This window comes from Arachis stenosperma, chromosome 3 (assembly GCF_014773155.1).
Source record: "Arachis stenosperma cultivar V10309 chromosome 3, arast.V10309.gnm1.PFL2, whole genome shotgun sequence".
NCBI classification, from domain to species: Eukaryota; Viridiplantae; Streptophyta; class Magnoliopsida; order Fabales; family Fabaceae; genus Arachis; species Arachis stenosperma.
This window is the reverse complement of record NC_080379.1, coordinates 62,459,119-62,477,803: the sequence shown is the minus strand read 5'-3', so window position 1 is coordinate 62,477,803 and position 18,685 is coordinate 62,459,119. Positions and strand designations below refer to the sequence as shown.

The window sequence follows — 18,685 nt, the reverse complement described above, 5'->3', positions numbered from 1 at the left end:
TTTTGAATTTTTAAAGAAAAACACAAAAATGACCCAAAACATGAAAATTTTGGATCAAGACACAAGATGCATGCAAGAATGCTATGAATGTCAAGATGAACACCAAGAACACTTTGAAGATCATGATGAACATCAAGAACATATTTTTGAAAAATTTTTTTAATGCAAAGAAAACATGCAAGACACCAAACTTAGAAATCTTTAATGCATGGAAAATATGAATGCAAAGATGCACATGAAAAACAACAAACAACACAAAACAGGAAAACATCAAGATCAAACAAGAGGACTTATCAAGAACAACTTGAAGATCATGAAGAACACTATGAATGCATGGGATTTTCGAAAAAATGCAAGAAAAATTTTAAAAGCATGCAATTGACCCCAAACTTAAAAATTGACTCAAGACTCAAACAAGAAACACAAAATATTTTTTATTTTTATGATTTTATGATTTTTTTGAATTTTTATTAATTTTTTTCGAAAATAAAGTTTAGAAAAACGAAAAATAAAAGAAAAATTTTGAAAAAGATTTTTGAAAAGAAAATTACCTAATCTGAGCAACAAGATGAACCGTTAGTTGTCCATACTCGAACAATCCCCGGCAACGGCGCCAAAAACTTGGTGGACGAAATTGTGATCAACAATATTCAATGTTCTAATTATTTTGAGATGAAGGCTTTCAAGTGGCACTGGTTGAATTCACAACTCCGTTCAACTAACCAGCAAGTGTACTGGGTCGTCCAAGTAATAAACCTTACGTGAGTAAGGGTCGATCCCACAGAGATTGTTGGTATGAAGCAAGCTATGGTCACCTTGTAAATCTCAGTTAGATAGATTAAAGGGTAATTGTGATTATTGGAATAAATAATAAATAAAAAGGAATAATAAAAGGGATAGAATACTTATGCAGATTCATTGGTAGGAATTTCAGATAAGTGAATGGAGATGCTGTATGACTCAAGGACGCCTGCTCTCCTACTGCTTCTATTCAATCCTTCTTACTCCTTTCCATGGCAAGCTTTGTATAGGGGTTCACCATCAGCGGTGGCTACTTTCAATCCTCTCGGGAAAATGATCCTATGCGGCTGTCACTCGCACGGCTAATCGTCTGGAGGCATCACCCATGGTTGATGGCTACATCCCATCCTCGCAGTGAAAACTAATGCTCACGCACTCTGTCACAGTACGGCTAATCACTGGTTGGTTCCTGCGCCTACTGGAATGGAATCCCTTGATTCTTTTGCGTCTGTCACTAACGCCCAGCACTTGCAAGTTTGAAGCACGTCACAGTCATTCATTACCGGAATCCTACTCGGAATACCACAGACAAGGTTAGACTTTCCGGATTCCCAGGATCCTACTCGGAATACCACAGACAAGGTGAGACTTTCCGGATCCTCATAAATGCCGCCATCTATCTAGCTTATACCACGAAGATTCTGTTGGGGAATCTAAGAGATACACATTCAAGCTCTGTTGCATGTAGAACGGAAGTGGTTGTCAATCACGTGCGTTCATAAGTGAGAATGATAATGAGGGTTATTTACTCATCACCTTCATCATGTTCTTGGGTACGAATGAATATCTTGGAATAAGAATAAGAGAGATTTGAATAAAAGAAAATAGAATTGCATTGATACTTGAGGTACAGCAGAGCTCCACACCCTTAATCTATGGTGTGTAGAAACTCCACCGTTGAAAATACATAAGTGAAAGAGGTTCAGGCATGGCCGAATGGCCAGCCCTCTCCATGATCAAGTGACCGAATGAATAAAGAGTTAAAGTGGTCAAAAGATGTCTAATACAATAGATAAATGTCCTATCTATACTAGACTAGCTACTAGGGTTTACATGAGTAAGTAATTGATGCATAAATCCACTTCCGGGGCCCACTTGGTGTATGTTTGGGCTGAGCTTGATCAATCCACGAGCTGAGGCTTCTCTTGGAGTTGAACTTCGAGTTATGACGTGTTTTGGACGTTCAACTCCGGATCATGACGTTTTTCTGGCGTTTAACTCCAGACAGCAGCATGTACTTGGCGTTCAACGCCAAGTTACGTCGTCATTCTTCGAATAAAGTATGGACTATTATATATTGCTGGAAAGCCCTGGATGTCTACTTTCCAACGCCGTTGAGAGCGCGCCAATTGGAGTTCTGTAGCTCCAGAAAATCCATTTCGAGTGCAGGGAGGTCAGATTCCAACAGCATCAGCAGTCCTTTTGTCAGCCTTTTTCAGAGTTTTGCTCAAATCCCTCAATTTCAGTCAGAATTTACCTGAAATCACAGAAAAACACACAAACTCCTAGTAAAGTCCAGAAATGTGAATTTAACATAAAAACTAATGAAAACATCCCTAAAAGTAGCTTGAACTTACTAAAAACTACCTAAAAACAATGCCAAAAAGCGTATAAATTATCCGCTCATCACTGTTGGTCGGCGTTGAACGAACGACCGAGACCCTCAGGAATAGAGAAATCAGAGTGCGGCAACGGAAGCGCGCAGTAGTAAAAGGACCTTGGAACTGTTATGCGTTTGATATAAAGGCAGACTATGTTCGCGTACTCGTAGTGATGGATGGAATTTTCGAGGGCGAAAATTTTTGTTGGGGGGTAGAATGTAATACCCGGTCAAACCGAAATTAATTAAATAATAAGTTAAATAGAAGCGAATATGGTTGGAAGATTTGGCAATAGGAATTTGATGATTTAAATATGATATTCGAATTCAGTGAATTTTTCCGAGTCGAAAAACATAGTTTTCTGCGTAAAAGCGCGCAGTGGAATTTTGACCGGCAGTACCGGCTGAGACCTGTCTGGTACTGCAGTTGAGAAAATTGATTATGAGTAAATAAGATTAAGAAATGAGGAATTATAATTAGGGGAGGAAGAAATATTTGAAGTGCGATTTAGAGCGCTAATTTTAAAGGTTTTGGTCCAAAATTGGGCCAACGGACAAAAATAAGTGAATCAGGCATAAGTGGGCCTAAGAGCCAACATATATAAACATTAGTTATGAGCATTTCAGCTCATTTTACCCTAAAAGGAAGGGTTGGGGCGCTGAAATTGAGAAGAGAGAAGAGAAGAGAGAAAACCTAACTCTCTTTGATCTTCAAACCACCATAACTTGAGCTACGGAGCTCCGATTGACGAGCCGTTTACGGCCACGCGTTGCTCTTCTCATTCTCTACAATTCTATCTAAGTTTAGTGGTGAGTATTCCATTCATCTCTGCCCAGTTTTCAATATTTCCCACCGTTACACATTTTTGGGTAGTTAGTGTTGAAATCTTGTGATTTTTGGTGTTTAGGGATACTCCAACATGGATTCCAAGTGGGTTCTATACCTACTTCATATGGGTTGAGGTAAGAAGTGCTCAAACCTTTGTGATTTGTCATTTTTATGAGCCCTAGGTTGATATATGTATGTGATATTGGTTATGTTAGTGTATTTGATGATCTTGGTGCATAATTGGGAGATTGGTGTTGCTTGAGGAGCTTTGGTGAGGCTTGGGGCTAAGGTTGGTGGAGACTTCTAAAGAAGAGGCTCAATTGGTTTGGCTACAAGAGGTACGATTTAAGTTTCATTTAAGTCCCTGTGGTGTGATGAGAATTCCTAGGCTAGATGCCCCTAGGATTAAGTTTGGATTGTGTAAATGGTTGGTGCTAATATGCATAGTTGGTATGTAATGTGAATTAATGATTGGGTTGAGAATTGTGTGGCCTTGTATGCTTGGTGTATTGAGAATTTGATGCATTGGGTAATGAGTATTGATTTGTGGTTTATGTATTTAAATTATAAAATTGGGCCGGAGGCCGTGAATTTTGGGCCGGAGGCCGGAAAGAGGTAAGTAAGGTAAGTTGATGTGGTGCATTGTATAATGACACAAGTGATTGGATGAATTTCAGATAATGAATATATGAATGATTGTGTTGGTTATTGAATAATAAGGTTTGAGGAGTTGAAGTGTGGAATTTGGTAATTTTAGGTGAAATTATGTAGATGAGGCATGTTTGATTTTGGTTGAGATATATTATGTGGTCATATATGTGAGTATGATTATTGATGCCTTGATGGTATGATAATGCATGAGAGATATGTATGTTGTGATATATGCTTGAGGAATGATTAAGGTTGATTTGGGGGTGAAACCACGTGATAGTGAGTATGATATTGATTATGTATAACGATGGTAGATTGGAAATAGTATTGTTGGAAATTGGGATGAGGAAGGATGTATGACATGTTGATGTGTTTGTAATTTAGCCATTTGTTTGAAATGGGTAAAAATGGTTATATGGCGGTTTTGTGAATCGTGGTAAAGTTTTAATGTATGAGTTGAGGAGGCTTCATGTTGATTTTGGTATATTTTGATTGATTTCAAAAAGGGTTGAAATTGGCATGTTTTGGTTGATTTTGAAAAGAGTTGAAAATGGCTTGTTTTGAAAATGGCACTTTGTGGTTTTGAGTGAAAACATGGTTTTTTGGGCATACTTTGACGGGACATAACTTGGACTGCGGATTTTTGTTTTGTGCCAAACTTGTTTAGAAATGAAATTGGATCCGGGATGTCCAGGTCGTTCAAAAAATGGGTGAAAAATGATTTAAAATGAGAAAGTTATGTCCGTCAGAAGATTGGGGGTTGAATCTGTGAATTCTGCAGCTTTTAACTTAGAAATTTTTTAGCAGAATGACCCTCCACACGTAGGCGCACTTGGCGCGTACACGTCGTTCTTCAAGAAGGCACCAAACACGCATGCGCGTGGTGTGCGCGTACGCGTCGATGCGCTGCACCCAATGCCCAGCCATTTTCCCGAGAGTTGTGCCAGACTTGTGCCAGTTTTGTGCTTGGGGCGCAAATGCACCCACGCGAACGCATTATCTGGCTATGTTTCAATACGCGCGTCCGCGTGTATGATGCATACGCGTCGATGAGCTTTGTGGCCATCCACGCATGCGCGTGGAGTACGCGTATGCGTGGCCCTGTTTTCATGCCAAAGTTGATTTTTGAGTTTTAAAAGCCAAATCTCATACTTCTAAGCCTCCGATCTCACCCCTTATGTATTAAATCATTATGATACGCCTAGCAATGAGAAAGGAACTAGGGGGTGTGGTAACTTGCGAGTGAAGCAAGGGAAAAAGTTATGATCAATGATGATTATATGAGATATGGAGGATGACGGTGGAAGTACCGTGTATGCCATGAGCCGAAGGGCTATATTTATTGATAAATGACTGGTTCTCTATTGAACCATGAGCCGGATGGCTGAGTTATTGTTGGGTTGCGGCAAAGCCATTACTGATTATGGCTGAGTATAAATGCATATATGATTAATGAATGAATGTGTTAAATGGATAATAATGGAAAATGTTGAAATGTGATGTTAACCCCGGGTAGTAGGCAGTGGCGTTGTCCACTTACTCCGGGTATGAGACGGAAAAGGATATTTATGATAAATGAGTTAATTATGGAGTTTTGAATGAATGTAGCTCTGATACCTGGGTAGTAGTAAGGGTTGTGGTTTGTCCCACTTGCTCCAGGTTAATGTTTGAGATTTGATAACAATGATGATTGCTTTTAAACTGAACGAATGTATGTTTTGAGATCCTGGGCAGTAGCAAGGGTTGTGGTTCGTCCCACTTGCTCCAGGTCAGAGATTGTGACGCCTGGGTAGTAGCGGCAGTAGTGGTGAATCCACTCGCTCCAGGTTGAGCTTTTAAACACCTGCCTGGGTAGTAGCCACAGTAGTGGTTATTCCATAGGCTCTGGGTTGAGCGGGTAGTAGCAAGGGGGTTGTAGCTCAAACCTACTTGCTCCGCAAGGGGTGTTTCTATCCAATGGTTAGCTACCAGGACATGTTGGGTTGGCTATATAACCGACAGATGATATCATCAGCCATAGGGCAGGCATACATCATTTGCATATGTTTGAATTATTTGGGTTTGCCTATTTGTTTTGAATTTCTACATCATATATGCTATGTTACCTGATTATGTGCTACTTGTTCTACTTGTACCTTATTTGTGTATTACTTGTCTGTATTGCTTGTGTTTGTACAACTGAGAGATCCCTCATGTTGGTGTCGGTGGATGTTGAGGGCTGTTCTTGATGAGATGAATTGATGATGCGATTGCATGATGATGATGATTTTTGAATGAGATAATTTGAGCCCCCTGGGTAGACGCAGTGATGTGATTTCACTAGCTCCAGGCAAGGGTATGATGTATTGATATAGAGTTGCTGAGGCAGAACAACTGGTGATGGTTTTGCTTATGATTCTGAGTCTGATTCGTGGAAGAATCAGCGTATTGGGAAACATGTGTAACATGAACTAGATTTAGTATCCCCTTACGGCAGTTGCCTATTCATGGATTAGTGAGAATCTAGGCTGGATATTTGGTGAAAAGGAGTTTAGGATGCTTAACGAGTTTTTATTGCAGTGCATTGTATTTATTCGGCACTTTTACCATACTGGGAACCCATGGGCCCGGGGTTCTCATTCCGTATATATCTCTTGTTTTTCAGATACAGATCCAGGTGCTCAGAAGTGAGCTGTGGTTCGTCTAAGAGACAGCGAAGATCTTTATTTTCTCTACTTTGTGTTTTGCTTAGAATCTCTCCACCTTTGTTTTGAAAAGATTATATTATGTATTGAACTCTTTTGAACTTGCTTATAAAGGCTCTTATGTTTCCTTTGCGAGAGATTAGGATATACTGTTGCCAACTACTTTCATACTGTATCCTAGCCGGCCTAAACTTCGCGGGTCGCGACTAGTGGCTGTTTACTTATGTTATATATATCTATCTGTTATCTATCTCTTAATCTCCTTTATGCCTTGTCTGTATATCGCTTTCGACTTCACGGTTTATCTTTTTGCTGTCAAAACGTGAGTGATACATCTTCGCGATTTTATTTCTACTCTTTTCAGGCTTCTCAATTAATATTCCTTTCGAATTTACCTATATTTATATATTAAAAATCCACCTGAGAGTCGTACCACCATAATATCATTGACTTATGACTCGAGCATAAGGATTTGAATATTAGGGTGTTACACCGATCACCCCGGAGGCCAATGTGAACACAGTTAATGAATGCCTGACACATTACAGCTTACGACTAAAGACCCAAGCAGAAGCAACGATAAAAGTAACTAAGACATTCCACGAATGAAAACAGTTTAAGGATAAAGGCACCACTTCGGCCCAAAATCAATTATGTAATTAGCGTCATACCAACAAAGCGATAAGAAAATATTAGAAAACAAGGCACCATGTCGTCCCAACAAAAGAAGAATACAAAGTTCATTTGATACAAGTAGAAAAACAAGGTTACTTCCTTGGGATGTCAATGATCTTGCCATCCTTGATGGTCTTGAAGGCACTAATCGCCGAGGTATTGAAGTCAGGCAACAGTAACTTGATTTGGGCTTTAATCGCCTCCTCGGTGACTCCTATCACCTCCCGTGCATTCTTAATGGTTTCTTTGTTCTTCTTCTTAAGGTTGGTCACCTCAAGCTTAGTGGTGTCTGCCGGCACAACGGCGTCTGCCAACTTCTTCTCCAGTTCAGCCGCCTTGGACTGCGCTGCTTTTGCCCGACCTAAAGCGGCACCGAGTTGGCTTTCCAGGGTGAGCTCCCGATTGGAAAGACGAGCCACCATCCCATCGGTGACTTTTAGCTTTTCCTCAGTTTCTTCCAACTTATTCTGCTCAGTATCCGCCTCAGCTTTTAGACTGTCGATGTCCCGCAAAGCCGCCCGGAGCTTACCGTCTAGTACCCCAGCACCGGCCTACGCAGGTTCATCTTTCCTTGCGATGGTGGTAGCACGGAGCAGGCAACAGTAGACCCACTTTGCCTGGGAGGCCAGGTCCCCGTCATGGAAAAAGTGCTCGGTGCCTGGTAAAAACTGAGAGTCGATAAACCTTCCAGCGTCGAAGTTTCTTTCCATCACGGTAAGTGTTCCTTCCAGGCTGGAGGTAGCTTTTCTTTTCTTGGGATTTTCCAAGATGGTCAGCTCAGGACCGGTGTCATCCTCAATGTTTTCAACTTGGTTGCTAACATTGGCACTAGAGCCGGGAACTTTCTCGGTAGCAGGCTGGGACTGGACTTCAACGTTGGGAGAAGGCAGGACCTCGGTAGAAGAAGTCTCAAAACTGTCCCCGCTATTTCCTAGAAGGAACTGGGCCATCAGATCGGGGAGACCAACCTATCTGGCAGCCATAGATTCTGAAAGAAAAGCAAAACCAATTATTACGGACTACGTATTATGTAAAGTGTACAAGTCGGAAGAAAATGAGACCATGAAAACAAAATAGCCCGGCTACTTACCTACGTGGCTCCTACCGATTTCACGATCACCCATCAACAGGTGAGGGTTGAGATTATTTCAACTAAAAATGGCCAACAGTATGTCGGTGATGTTCTGATTTTTCTGACTCAACCCTTCATAAGTGGTTTTTATTAAGTAGTTAGCCCTGGCACCAAAACTCCAATAAGTCGGTATGCGATGCTCCCCCTCTAGGGTGAGCCAGAAGCGGTGCCAACCTTCGGTGGGCCATACTTTAAAAAATTTTTCCTTGAAGCCATGGAATGAATTCTCGAACAATTCGAAGATCCGTTGACCCTGCACGGCTCGAAACGACAAATATCATTTCTTATGTTTCCCTTCCTTTTGAAGGGTTGGTCAGGATGAAAAGGTAGAGAAAAACTTCTACGAAAGCCGGGAGATCCAAATCATCGCACACCATCTCGAAGCAACAGATGGAGGCCCAGCTATTCGGGTGCAACTGCGAGGGCGTCACATTGCACCAGTTCAAAAGAGAAATGACAAAAGGGGTGAAAGGGAGCCGAACTCCCAAGTTGGTGAACATGGGCTTGTACACCCATATCCAATCGGCAACCCGATGAGTGTCCATGTTTATTTGGCAGATGCGTTCTCGATCTCCAGGAACGAACACCATATAATTGGCCTCTTTAGGGCCACCGCTACACAGAAAGTCGGTGTTTCGAAATTCCTGGAGCTCCTATAGGGATATCTTAGAAGATGTGTCTTTGACATCGGATGTGACCCAAAGATAACAATCTACAACGACCCTCGGAGCAAGACACTACGCTATACCTGCAGTGGGGGCACCACATAAGTTAAACTCGACAGGTCAGAAAGTTAGAGGAAGCTATAGGTCAGAAAATCGAAGGAAATTGAAATTAAGGCTAAGATCTACTACGTCTCTATTCTACACTAATCCATGGTCGATTAGAGGCCTAAAATCAAGAATTAGACACCTAATGGTAACTCCCCTATGATCTACCTAACAACAACGTGCTTAACCAAGGCAAGAGTTGCCAAAAACAACATAAAATGTATGTAGTAATAATAGCAAAAGCAAAAATAGAATAATTATCTACAGTAAAAAGATGAAGGCAGATGAGACTCACCAATAAATTCAAGAAGGAAGAAGGATGAATCCCAAGTGAATGCAGTAGGACTTTCAGTGGACAGACAAGGGAATCAGGAGAGAGGAGAATGAGAGAATCAACGATGAAGAGAGTAAGGTGGAAGAAGCATGAGAGAATAAGGAACAAAAGGAGGGATGCAGAATAGTAACTGTCAGACGAGAGCGCAAAAAGTCAGGGGTAAAACGAACATTTCTCCTAACTTTCAAATCTGCCAAAATGAGCATTAAATGCTCGACACGGGAACCAAAGCAATGCCCTAGGCAGCGGACGGGGGCAACTCACGCGTTGAAGGTACAGACTCCACCAACGGACTCCTGGGCCCAGGAAGACCCGACCGAAGCAAGTGTGAGTAGATTGAATGCACCAACTACGAACTTCAATCCTCATGATTGGCACGTTGGGGGCACTGTTCCGGCCCAACCTACTGATATTCCAGGTCCAGTCACAAACCCCTGATCTGACGGGTTTGCCGACCCGAGCCAAGAGGCAACCCATGCGTCACCTTTCCCTTCCACAAGGAACCTGGATAGCTAGTGGAAGCTTCCAGGAAGGTGGACTTGATCACGAGGGGCCACCCATGTACAGAGTATAAATAGGGAGGGACTTGCCCCTCCCCACAGGTATAACATCTACCTTACCCTAATTAGTCGCCTTTTTTGTATGGATGCTGACTTGAGCGTCAGAGTCCTTGTAGGTGGACCCCACCCGCTGACTAGTCAACGTCATAGCCAGGCGCCCTCGTCCCTGTTCACGCTCAGGTCCTGACTGATGGCAAAAAATTGAATCTGCACAAACTAACCAGCAAGTGTACCTGAGCGTTAGGTGATTTATCTAGTCAAGCGAATATTGATGGATCAAGCAATTTTAGTTAGGTGATTTATCTAGTCAAGCGAATATTGATGAATTGAGTAAAATTTGATCAATAGAAAGTAAATTGCAAGAAACTAAAGTGAAATTACTTGAATCTTAAATGGCAAGAAACTTAAATGACTGAAACTTAAAAAGCAAGAAAATGTAAATGGGCTGAATCTTAAATTGCAAGGAATGTAAATAACTTGAATCTTAGAGTGCAAGAAAGTAAAATTGCTGAATCTAAATTGCAGTAAAACTTAAATTGCATGAATTATAAAAGGGAACTGGGTGCAAAGAATCAAGACAACAATGAACAATTTAAATTAAAGAAAATTCAGAGAGATCTAACTTGAAGAAAATCAAAGAAAATGATTCATCAGGGATTGGAGATATCATAATCCATCATGAATCAAATGGGTCTCAACTCCTTTCTCAATCATATGAGTTGATCTATGGCAGATTGAAATTGATTAGATCCCAATTCCTTGGCAATCCAATCTCTCTAATCACAATCAATCTTGCCAATTCCTTGATCTAATTGTCATGAGAAGAGTTAGAGCACATTCTTTTATCCATAAGCCACACAAACTCTCAAAACCTCAATTCCTCCCGAATGGTGTTGTTTTAGAGAATTGTGAAGTATAGAGCTCCAATTCTAATGCAAGTGATTCCCCTTCCGAGGATCACACAAGCATTCAGTTGAATTAAACCCCCTTCCGGAGTGAATAATTAACATTCAAAACAGAATTTATCCTATAGCTACCTGGTGGACGAAATTATGATCCATGTTCTAACTATTTTGAGATGAAGGCTTCTATATATTATGGCACTGGTTGAATCCACAACTCCGTTCAACTAACCAGCAAGTGTACTGGGTCGTCCAAGTAATAAACCTTACGTGAGTAAGGGTCGAATCCACAGAGATTGTTGGTATGAAGCAAGCTATGGTCACCTTGCAGATCTCAGTTAGGCAGATTAAAATTGTTTATGGTTTTCGAAAATAAATAATAAAAAGAAGAAATAATAAAAGGGATAGAATACTTATGCAGATTCATTGGTGGGAATTTCAGATAAGCATATGGAGATACTGTATGACTCAAGAATGCCTGCTTTCCTACTGCTTCAACCCAATCCTTCTTACTCCTTTCCATGGCAAGCTGTGTACAGGGGTTCACCATCAGCGGTGGCTACTTTCAATCCTCTCGGGAAAATGGTCCTCTGCGGCTGTCACTCGCATGGCTAATCGTCTGGAGGCATCACCCATGGTTGATGGCTACATCCCATCCTCGCAGTGAAAACTACGCTCACGCACTCTGTCACAGCACGGCTAATCACTGGTTGGTTCCCGCTCCTACTGGAATAGAATCCCTTGATTCTTTTGCGTTTGTCACTAACGCCCAGCACTTGCGAGTTTGAAGCACGTCACAGTCATTCATTACCGGAATCCTACTCGGAATACCACAGACAAGGTGAGACTTTCCGGATTCCCAGGATCCTACTCGGAATACCACAGACAAGGTGAGACTTTCCGGATCCTCATAAATGCCGCCATCTATCTAGCTTATACCACGAAGATTCTGTTGGGGAATCTAAGAGATACACATTCAAGCTCTGTTGCATGTAGAACGGAAGTGGTTGTCAATCACGTGCGTTCATAAGTGAGAATGATAATGAGGGTTATCTAATCATCACATTCATCATGTTCTTGGGTGCGAATGAATATCTTGGAATAAGAATAAGAGAGAATTGAATAAAAGAAAATAGAACTGCATTAATACTTGAGGTACAGCAAAGCTCCACACCCTTAATCCATGGTGTGCAGAAACTCCACCGTTGAAAATACATAAGTAAAAGGTTCAGGCATGGCCGAATGGCCAGCCCCCTAAAACGTGATCAATAGCCTCTTAGGATGAAGAATAAAACAAAACTGAGACCAAAAATGTCTAATACAATAGTAAGAGGTCCTATATATACTAGACTAGCTACTAGGGTTTACATGAGTAAGTAATTGATGCATAAATCCACTTCCGGGGCCCACTTGGTGTATGCTTGGGCTGAGCTTGATCAATCCACGAGCTGAGGCTTCTCTTGGAGTTGAACTCCGAGTTATGACGTGTTTTGGGCGTTCAACTCCGGATCATGACGTTTTTCTGGCGTTTAACTCCAGACAGCAGCATGTACTTGGCGTTCAACGCCAATTTACGTCGTCAATTTCCAAATAAAGTATGGACTATTATATATTGCTGGAAAGCCCTGGATGTCTACTTTCCAACGCCGTTGAGAGCGCGCCAATTGGAGTTCTGTAGCTCCAGAAAATCCATTTTGAGTGCAGGGAGGTCAGATTCCAACAGCATCAGCAGTCCTTTTGTCAGCCTTTTTCAGAGTTTTGCTCAAGTCCCTCAATTTCAGCCAGAATTTACCTGAAATCACAGAAAAACACACAAACTCATAGTAAAGTCCAGAAATGTGAATTTAACATAAAAACTAAGGAAAACATCCCTAAAAGTAGCTTGAACTTACTAAAAACTACCTAAAAACAATGCCAAAAAGCGTATAAATTATCCGCTCATCACAACACCAAACTTAAATTGTTGCTTGTCCCCAAGCAACTAAAAATCAAATAGGATAAAAAGAAGAGAATATACTATAAATTCAGAAATATCAATGAATATTAATTATAATTAAATGAGCGGGACTTGTAGCTTTTTGCTTCTGAACAGTTTTGGCATCTCACTTTTTCCTTTGTAGTTTAGAGTGATTGGCGTCTCTTAGGAACTTAGAATTTTGGATAGTGTTATTGACTTTCCTAGTTAAGCATGTTGATTCTTGAACACAGCTACTTATGAGTCTTGGCTGTGGCCCTAAGCACTTTGTTTTCCAGTATTACCACCGGATACATAAATGCCACAGACACATGACTGGGTGAACCTTTTCAGATTGTGACTCAGCTTTGCTAGAGTCCCCAGTTAGTGGTGTCCAGAGCTCTTAAGCACACTCTTTTGCTTTGGATCACGACTTTAACCACTTAGTCTCAAGCTTTTTACTTGGACCTTCATGACACAAGCACATGGTTAGGGATAGCTTGATTTAGCCGCTTAGGCCTGGATTTAATTTCCTTGGGCCCTCCTATCCATTGATGCTCAAAGCCTTGGATCCTTTTTACCCTTGCCTTTTGGTTTTAAGGGCTATTGGCTTTTTCTACTGCTCCTTCTTTTTCTATATACTCTTTTTAGCTCCCCTTTTTTTTTTTTTCGAATGCTTCTTCTTTTTCACTGCTTTTTCTTGCTTCAAGAATCAATTTCATGATTTTTCAGATCATCAATAACATTTCTCTTTGTTCATCATTCTTTCAAGAGCCAACAATTTTAACATTCATAAACAACAAGATCAAAAGACATATGCACTGTTCAAGCATTCATTCAGAAAACAAAAAGTATTGTCACCACATCAATATAATTAAACTAAATTCAAGGATAAATTCGAAATTCATGTACTTCTTGTTCTTTTGAATTAAAACATTTTTCTTTTAAGAGAGGTGAAGGATTAATGAAATTTATTCATAGCTTTAAGGCATGGTTACATACTAATGATCATGAAATAAAGACACAAAACCTAGATAAACACAATATTAAAAACCGAAAACAGAAAGAAATAAAGAACAAGGAATGAATCCACCTGAGTGAGGGTGGTGCCTTCTTGAAGGTCCAATGGTGCTCTTTGAGCTCCTCTATGTCTCTTCCTTGCTTCTGTTGAATGATTCCTAGTAATTTTGGTGTTCCTCCCCTTTAGTTGCTTCCAATATTTGTGTGGAGGACAACTTATCCCCTGAGGTATCTCAGGGATCTCTTGATTTGCAGCCATATGTTCTACCACTGAGCTATGACGGCTTATATTAGTCTTTCCATCTCCCATGACTCAGAGGTGGAAGCTTTTTGTCTTCCCTTTGAGGCTTCTCTGGCCTTAGGTGCCATTAATGGTAATGGAAAAGCAAAAAAAGCTATGCTTTTACCACACCAAACTTAAAATATTGCTCGCCCTCGAGCAAGAGAAGAAAGAAGAGAAGAAGAAGAAGAAAATGGAGGAAAGTGAGGGGAGATGGATTCGGCTATATGGGTGGGATTGGGTGGAAAAGAGAAGTTGAATTGTAAAGGTAGGTGGGGTGTATGGGGAAGAGTGGATAGATGTAGGTGGTGAATGAAAAAAATAGAAGGGATGACCATGAATGGAGAGAGAGAGAGAGGGCGAGGTAGGTGGGGATCCTGTGAGGTTCACAGATCCTGAGGTGATCCTGTGGGGTCCACAGATCCTGAGGTGTCAAGGAATTCCATCCCTGCACCAAATAGGCATGTAAAATGCCTTCATGCATCATTCTGGCGTTCAAACGCCCATTGGTGCATGTTCTGGGCGTTCAACGCCCATGTAATGCATGTTTCTGGCGTTGAACGCCAGTTTCATGCTTGTTTCTGGCGTTCAGCGCCAGTTTGTCTTCTCTGTGCACGTTCCTGGCGTTTAACGCCAGGTTGTTGCTTGTTTCTGGCGTTCAGCGCCAGAATGGTGCTCTGTTCTGGCGTTGAACGCCGGCCAGATGCACCTTACTGGCGTTGAACGCCAGTCTGCGCTACCTCCAGGGTGAAAAATTTTTTCTTCTGTTTTTGATTCTGTTTTTAATTTTTTTTTATTTTTTTTCGTGACTCCTCATGATCATGTACCTAATAAAACACAAAATAACAATAAAATAGAATAAAATAAAATTAGATAAATAAAATTGGGTTGCCTCCCAACAAGCACTTCTTTAATGTCAATAGCTTGACAGTGGCTCTCATGGAGCCACAAGGTGATCAGGTCAATTTTAGTGTGGTCCCAACACCAAACTTAGAGTTTGGATATGGAGTTTGAACACCAAATTTAGAGTTTGGTTGTGGCCTCACAACACCAAACTTAGAGTTGGACTGTGTGGGCTCTTCTTGACTCTGAACTGAGAGAAGCTCTTCATGCTTACTCTCTTTTGTCACAGAGGGATGGCCATGTGCCTTAAACACAAGGTATTCCCCATTCAATTGAAGGACTAATTCTCCTCTGTTGACATCTATCACAGCTTCTGCTGTGGCTAGGAAAGGTCTTCCAAGGATGATACATTCATCATCTTCCTTCCTAGTGTCTAGGATTATGAAATCAGTAGGGATGTAAAGGCCTTCAACCTTTACTAGAACGTCCTCTACTAACCCATAAGCTTGTCTCAATGACTTGTCTGCCAATTGCAATGAGAACAAGGCAGGCTGTACCTCAATGATCCCCAGCTTCTCCATTACAGAGAGTGGCATAAGATTTATCCCTGACCCCAGATCACACAGAGCTTTTTCAAAGATCATGGTGCCTATGGTACAAGGTATTAAGAACTTGCCAGGATCTTGTTTCTTTTGAGGTAGGATTCTCTGAATCCAAGTATCCAGTTCATTAATGAGCAAGGGAGGTTCACTTTCCCAAGTCTCATTACCAAATAACTTGGCATTCAGCTTCATGATAGCTCCTAGATATTGAGCAACCTGCTCTCCAGTCACATCTTCATCCTCTTCAGAGGATGAATAGTCTTCAGAGCTCATGAATGGCAGAAGGAGATTCAATGGAATCTCTATGGTCTCTATATGAGCCTCAGATTCCTTTGGATCCTTAATAGGAAACTCCTTCTTGCTTGAGGGACATCCCAGGAGGTCTTCCTCACTAGGATTTTCGTCCTCCTCCTCCCTTGTGCATTCGGCCATATTGACTATGTCAATGGCTTTGCACTCTCCTTTTGGATTCTCTTCTGTATTACTTGGGAGAATACTGGAAGGAGTTTCAATGACTTTCTTACTCAGCTGGCCCACTTGTGCCTCCAAATTTCTAATGGAGGATCTTGTTTCATTCATGAAACTGAAAGTGGCCTTTGACAGATCAGAGACTACATTGGCTAAATTAGAAGTGTTTTGTTCAGAATTCTCTGTCTGTTGCTGAGAAGATGATGGATATGGCTTGCTATTGCCCAGCCTGTTGCGTCCACCATTGTTAAAACCTTGTTGAGGTTTTTGTTGATCCTTCCATGAGAAATTTGGATGATTTCTCCATGATGAGTTATAGGTGGTTCCATAAGGTTCACCCATGTAATTAACCTCTGCCATGGCAGGGTTCTCAGGATCATAAGCTTCTTCAGAAGCTGCCTCTCTAGTACTGTTGGATGCATGTTGCAATCCATTCAGATTTTGAGAGATCATGTTGACCTGTTGAGTCAACACTTTGTTCTGAGCCAATATGGCATTCAGAGTATCAATTTCAAGAACTCTTTTCTTCTGAGGTATCCCATTGTTCACGGAATTCCTCTCAGAAGTGTACATGAACTGGTTATTTGCAACCATGTCAATGAGCTCTTGAGCCTCTTCAGGCGTTTTCTTCAGGTGAATAGATCCACCTGCAGAATGATCCAATGACATTTTCGAAAATTCAGAGAGACCATAATAGAATATATCTAATATGGTCCATTCTGAAAACATGTCAGATGGACATCTTTTGGTCAGCTGCTTGTATCTTTCCCAAGCTTCATAGAGGGATTCACCATCTTTTTGTTTAAAGGTTTGAACATCCACTCTTAGCTTGCTCAACTTTTGAGGAGGAAAGAATTTATCCAAGAAGGCAGTGACCAGCTTATCCCATGAGTCCAGGCTATCCTTGGGTTGTGAATCCAACCAAATTCTAGCTCTGTCTCTTACAGCAAAAGGGAAAAGCATGAGTCTGTAGACTTCAGGATCAACTCCATTTGTCTTTACAGTCTCACAGATCTGCAAGAACTCAGTTAAGAACTGATAAGGATCTTCAGATGGAAGTCCATAAAACTTGCAGTTTTGTTGCATTAAAGCAACTAGTTGAGGCTTAAGCTCAAAGTTATTGGCTCCAATGGCAGGAATGGAGATGCTTCTTCCATCAAACTTGGACGTTGGCTTTGTGAAGTCACCAAGCATTCTCCTTGCATTATTATTATTATTTTCGGCTGCCATCTCCTTCTCCTGTTCGAAAATTTCTGAAAGGTTACCTTTAGAATAATTTAATTTAGCTTCTCTTAATTTCCTCTTCAGAGTCCTTTCAGGTTCTGGATCAATTTCAACAAGAGTGCCTTTTTCCCTGTTCCTGCTCATATGAAGGAGAAGAGAACAAGAAAAGAAAGAGGAATCCTCTATGTCACAGTATAGAGATTCCTTTATGTTAGTAGAAAAGGAAGGGGTAGAAGAATGAAGAAGGAGGGATTCGGATTTTTGGATGAAGAGAGGTGAAGAGAAGTGTTAGTAATTAAATAATTAAATAGAAGAAGAAAAGAGGAGGGATATTTCGAAAATAATTTTGAAAAAGAGGTTAGTAATTTTCGAAAATTAGAGATAAAATGTAATTAAAATTAAAACATGAAACAATTAATTAAAAAAAGAATTTTTGAAAAAGGGTTGAAAAAGATAAGAAACAAACAAGGAGTTAGTTAGTTGATTGAAAAAGATTTGAAAAAAGATAAGAAGATAGCAAGTTAGATAAGATATTTTTTGAAATCAAATTTTGAAAAAGATAAAATTTTTGAAAAAGATCAAAATAAAAGATAAAAAGATTTAATTCAAAAATTTTGAAATTATTTACTTCACTAACAAGAAACTACAAGATAAGATTCTAGAACTTAAAGATTGAACCTTTCTTAACAAGAAAGTAACAAACTTCAAATTTTTGAACCAATCATATTAATTATTAGTGAATTTTCGAAAATATGATGTAAAGATAAGGAAAAGATTTTGAAAAATGTTTTTGAAATTTTTGAAAAATAAAAAAAAATGAAAAAGATATGATTTTTGAAAAAGATTTTAAAAAGATAAGATTTTTAAAATTGAAATTTTGACTTGACTTGTAAGAAACAACTAATTTTAAAAATTTTTGACCAAGTCAACCCAAAATTTCGAAAATTTGGAGGGAAATAAGGAAAAGATATTTTTTTGATTTTTGAATTTTTAATTATGAGAGAGAAAAACAACAAAAATACTCAATGCATGAAATTTTTAGATCAAAACAATGAATGTATGCAAGAATGCTATGAATGTCAAGATGAACACCAAGAACACTTTGAAGATCATGATGAACATCAAGAACATATTTTTGAAAAAAAAAATTTTTTTTTTAATGCAAAGAAAACATGCAAGACACCAAACTTGAAATCTTTAATGCATGGACTCTAACAAACAAAAAATGCATATGAAAAACAACAAACAACACCAAACAAGAAAACATCAAGATCAAACAAGAAGACTTGTCAAGAACAACTTGAAGATCATGAAGAACACCATGAATGCATAAATTTTCAAAAAATGCAAGAAAAA

General features: G+C 40.1%; 1 non-coding gene across 1 annotated transcript; it reads left to right on the top strand.

The window, feature by feature from the left end:
* The first annotated feature begins 16,832 nt into the window (after positions 1–16,832).
* LOC130972332 (small nucleolar RNA R71) lies at positions 16,833–16,936 on the top strand. The gene has a single exon (XR_009083517.1). It is a non-coding gene; the product is annotated as a small nucleolar RNA R71 (small nucleolar RNA).
* Positions 16,937–18,685: the final 1,749 nt, after the last annotated feature.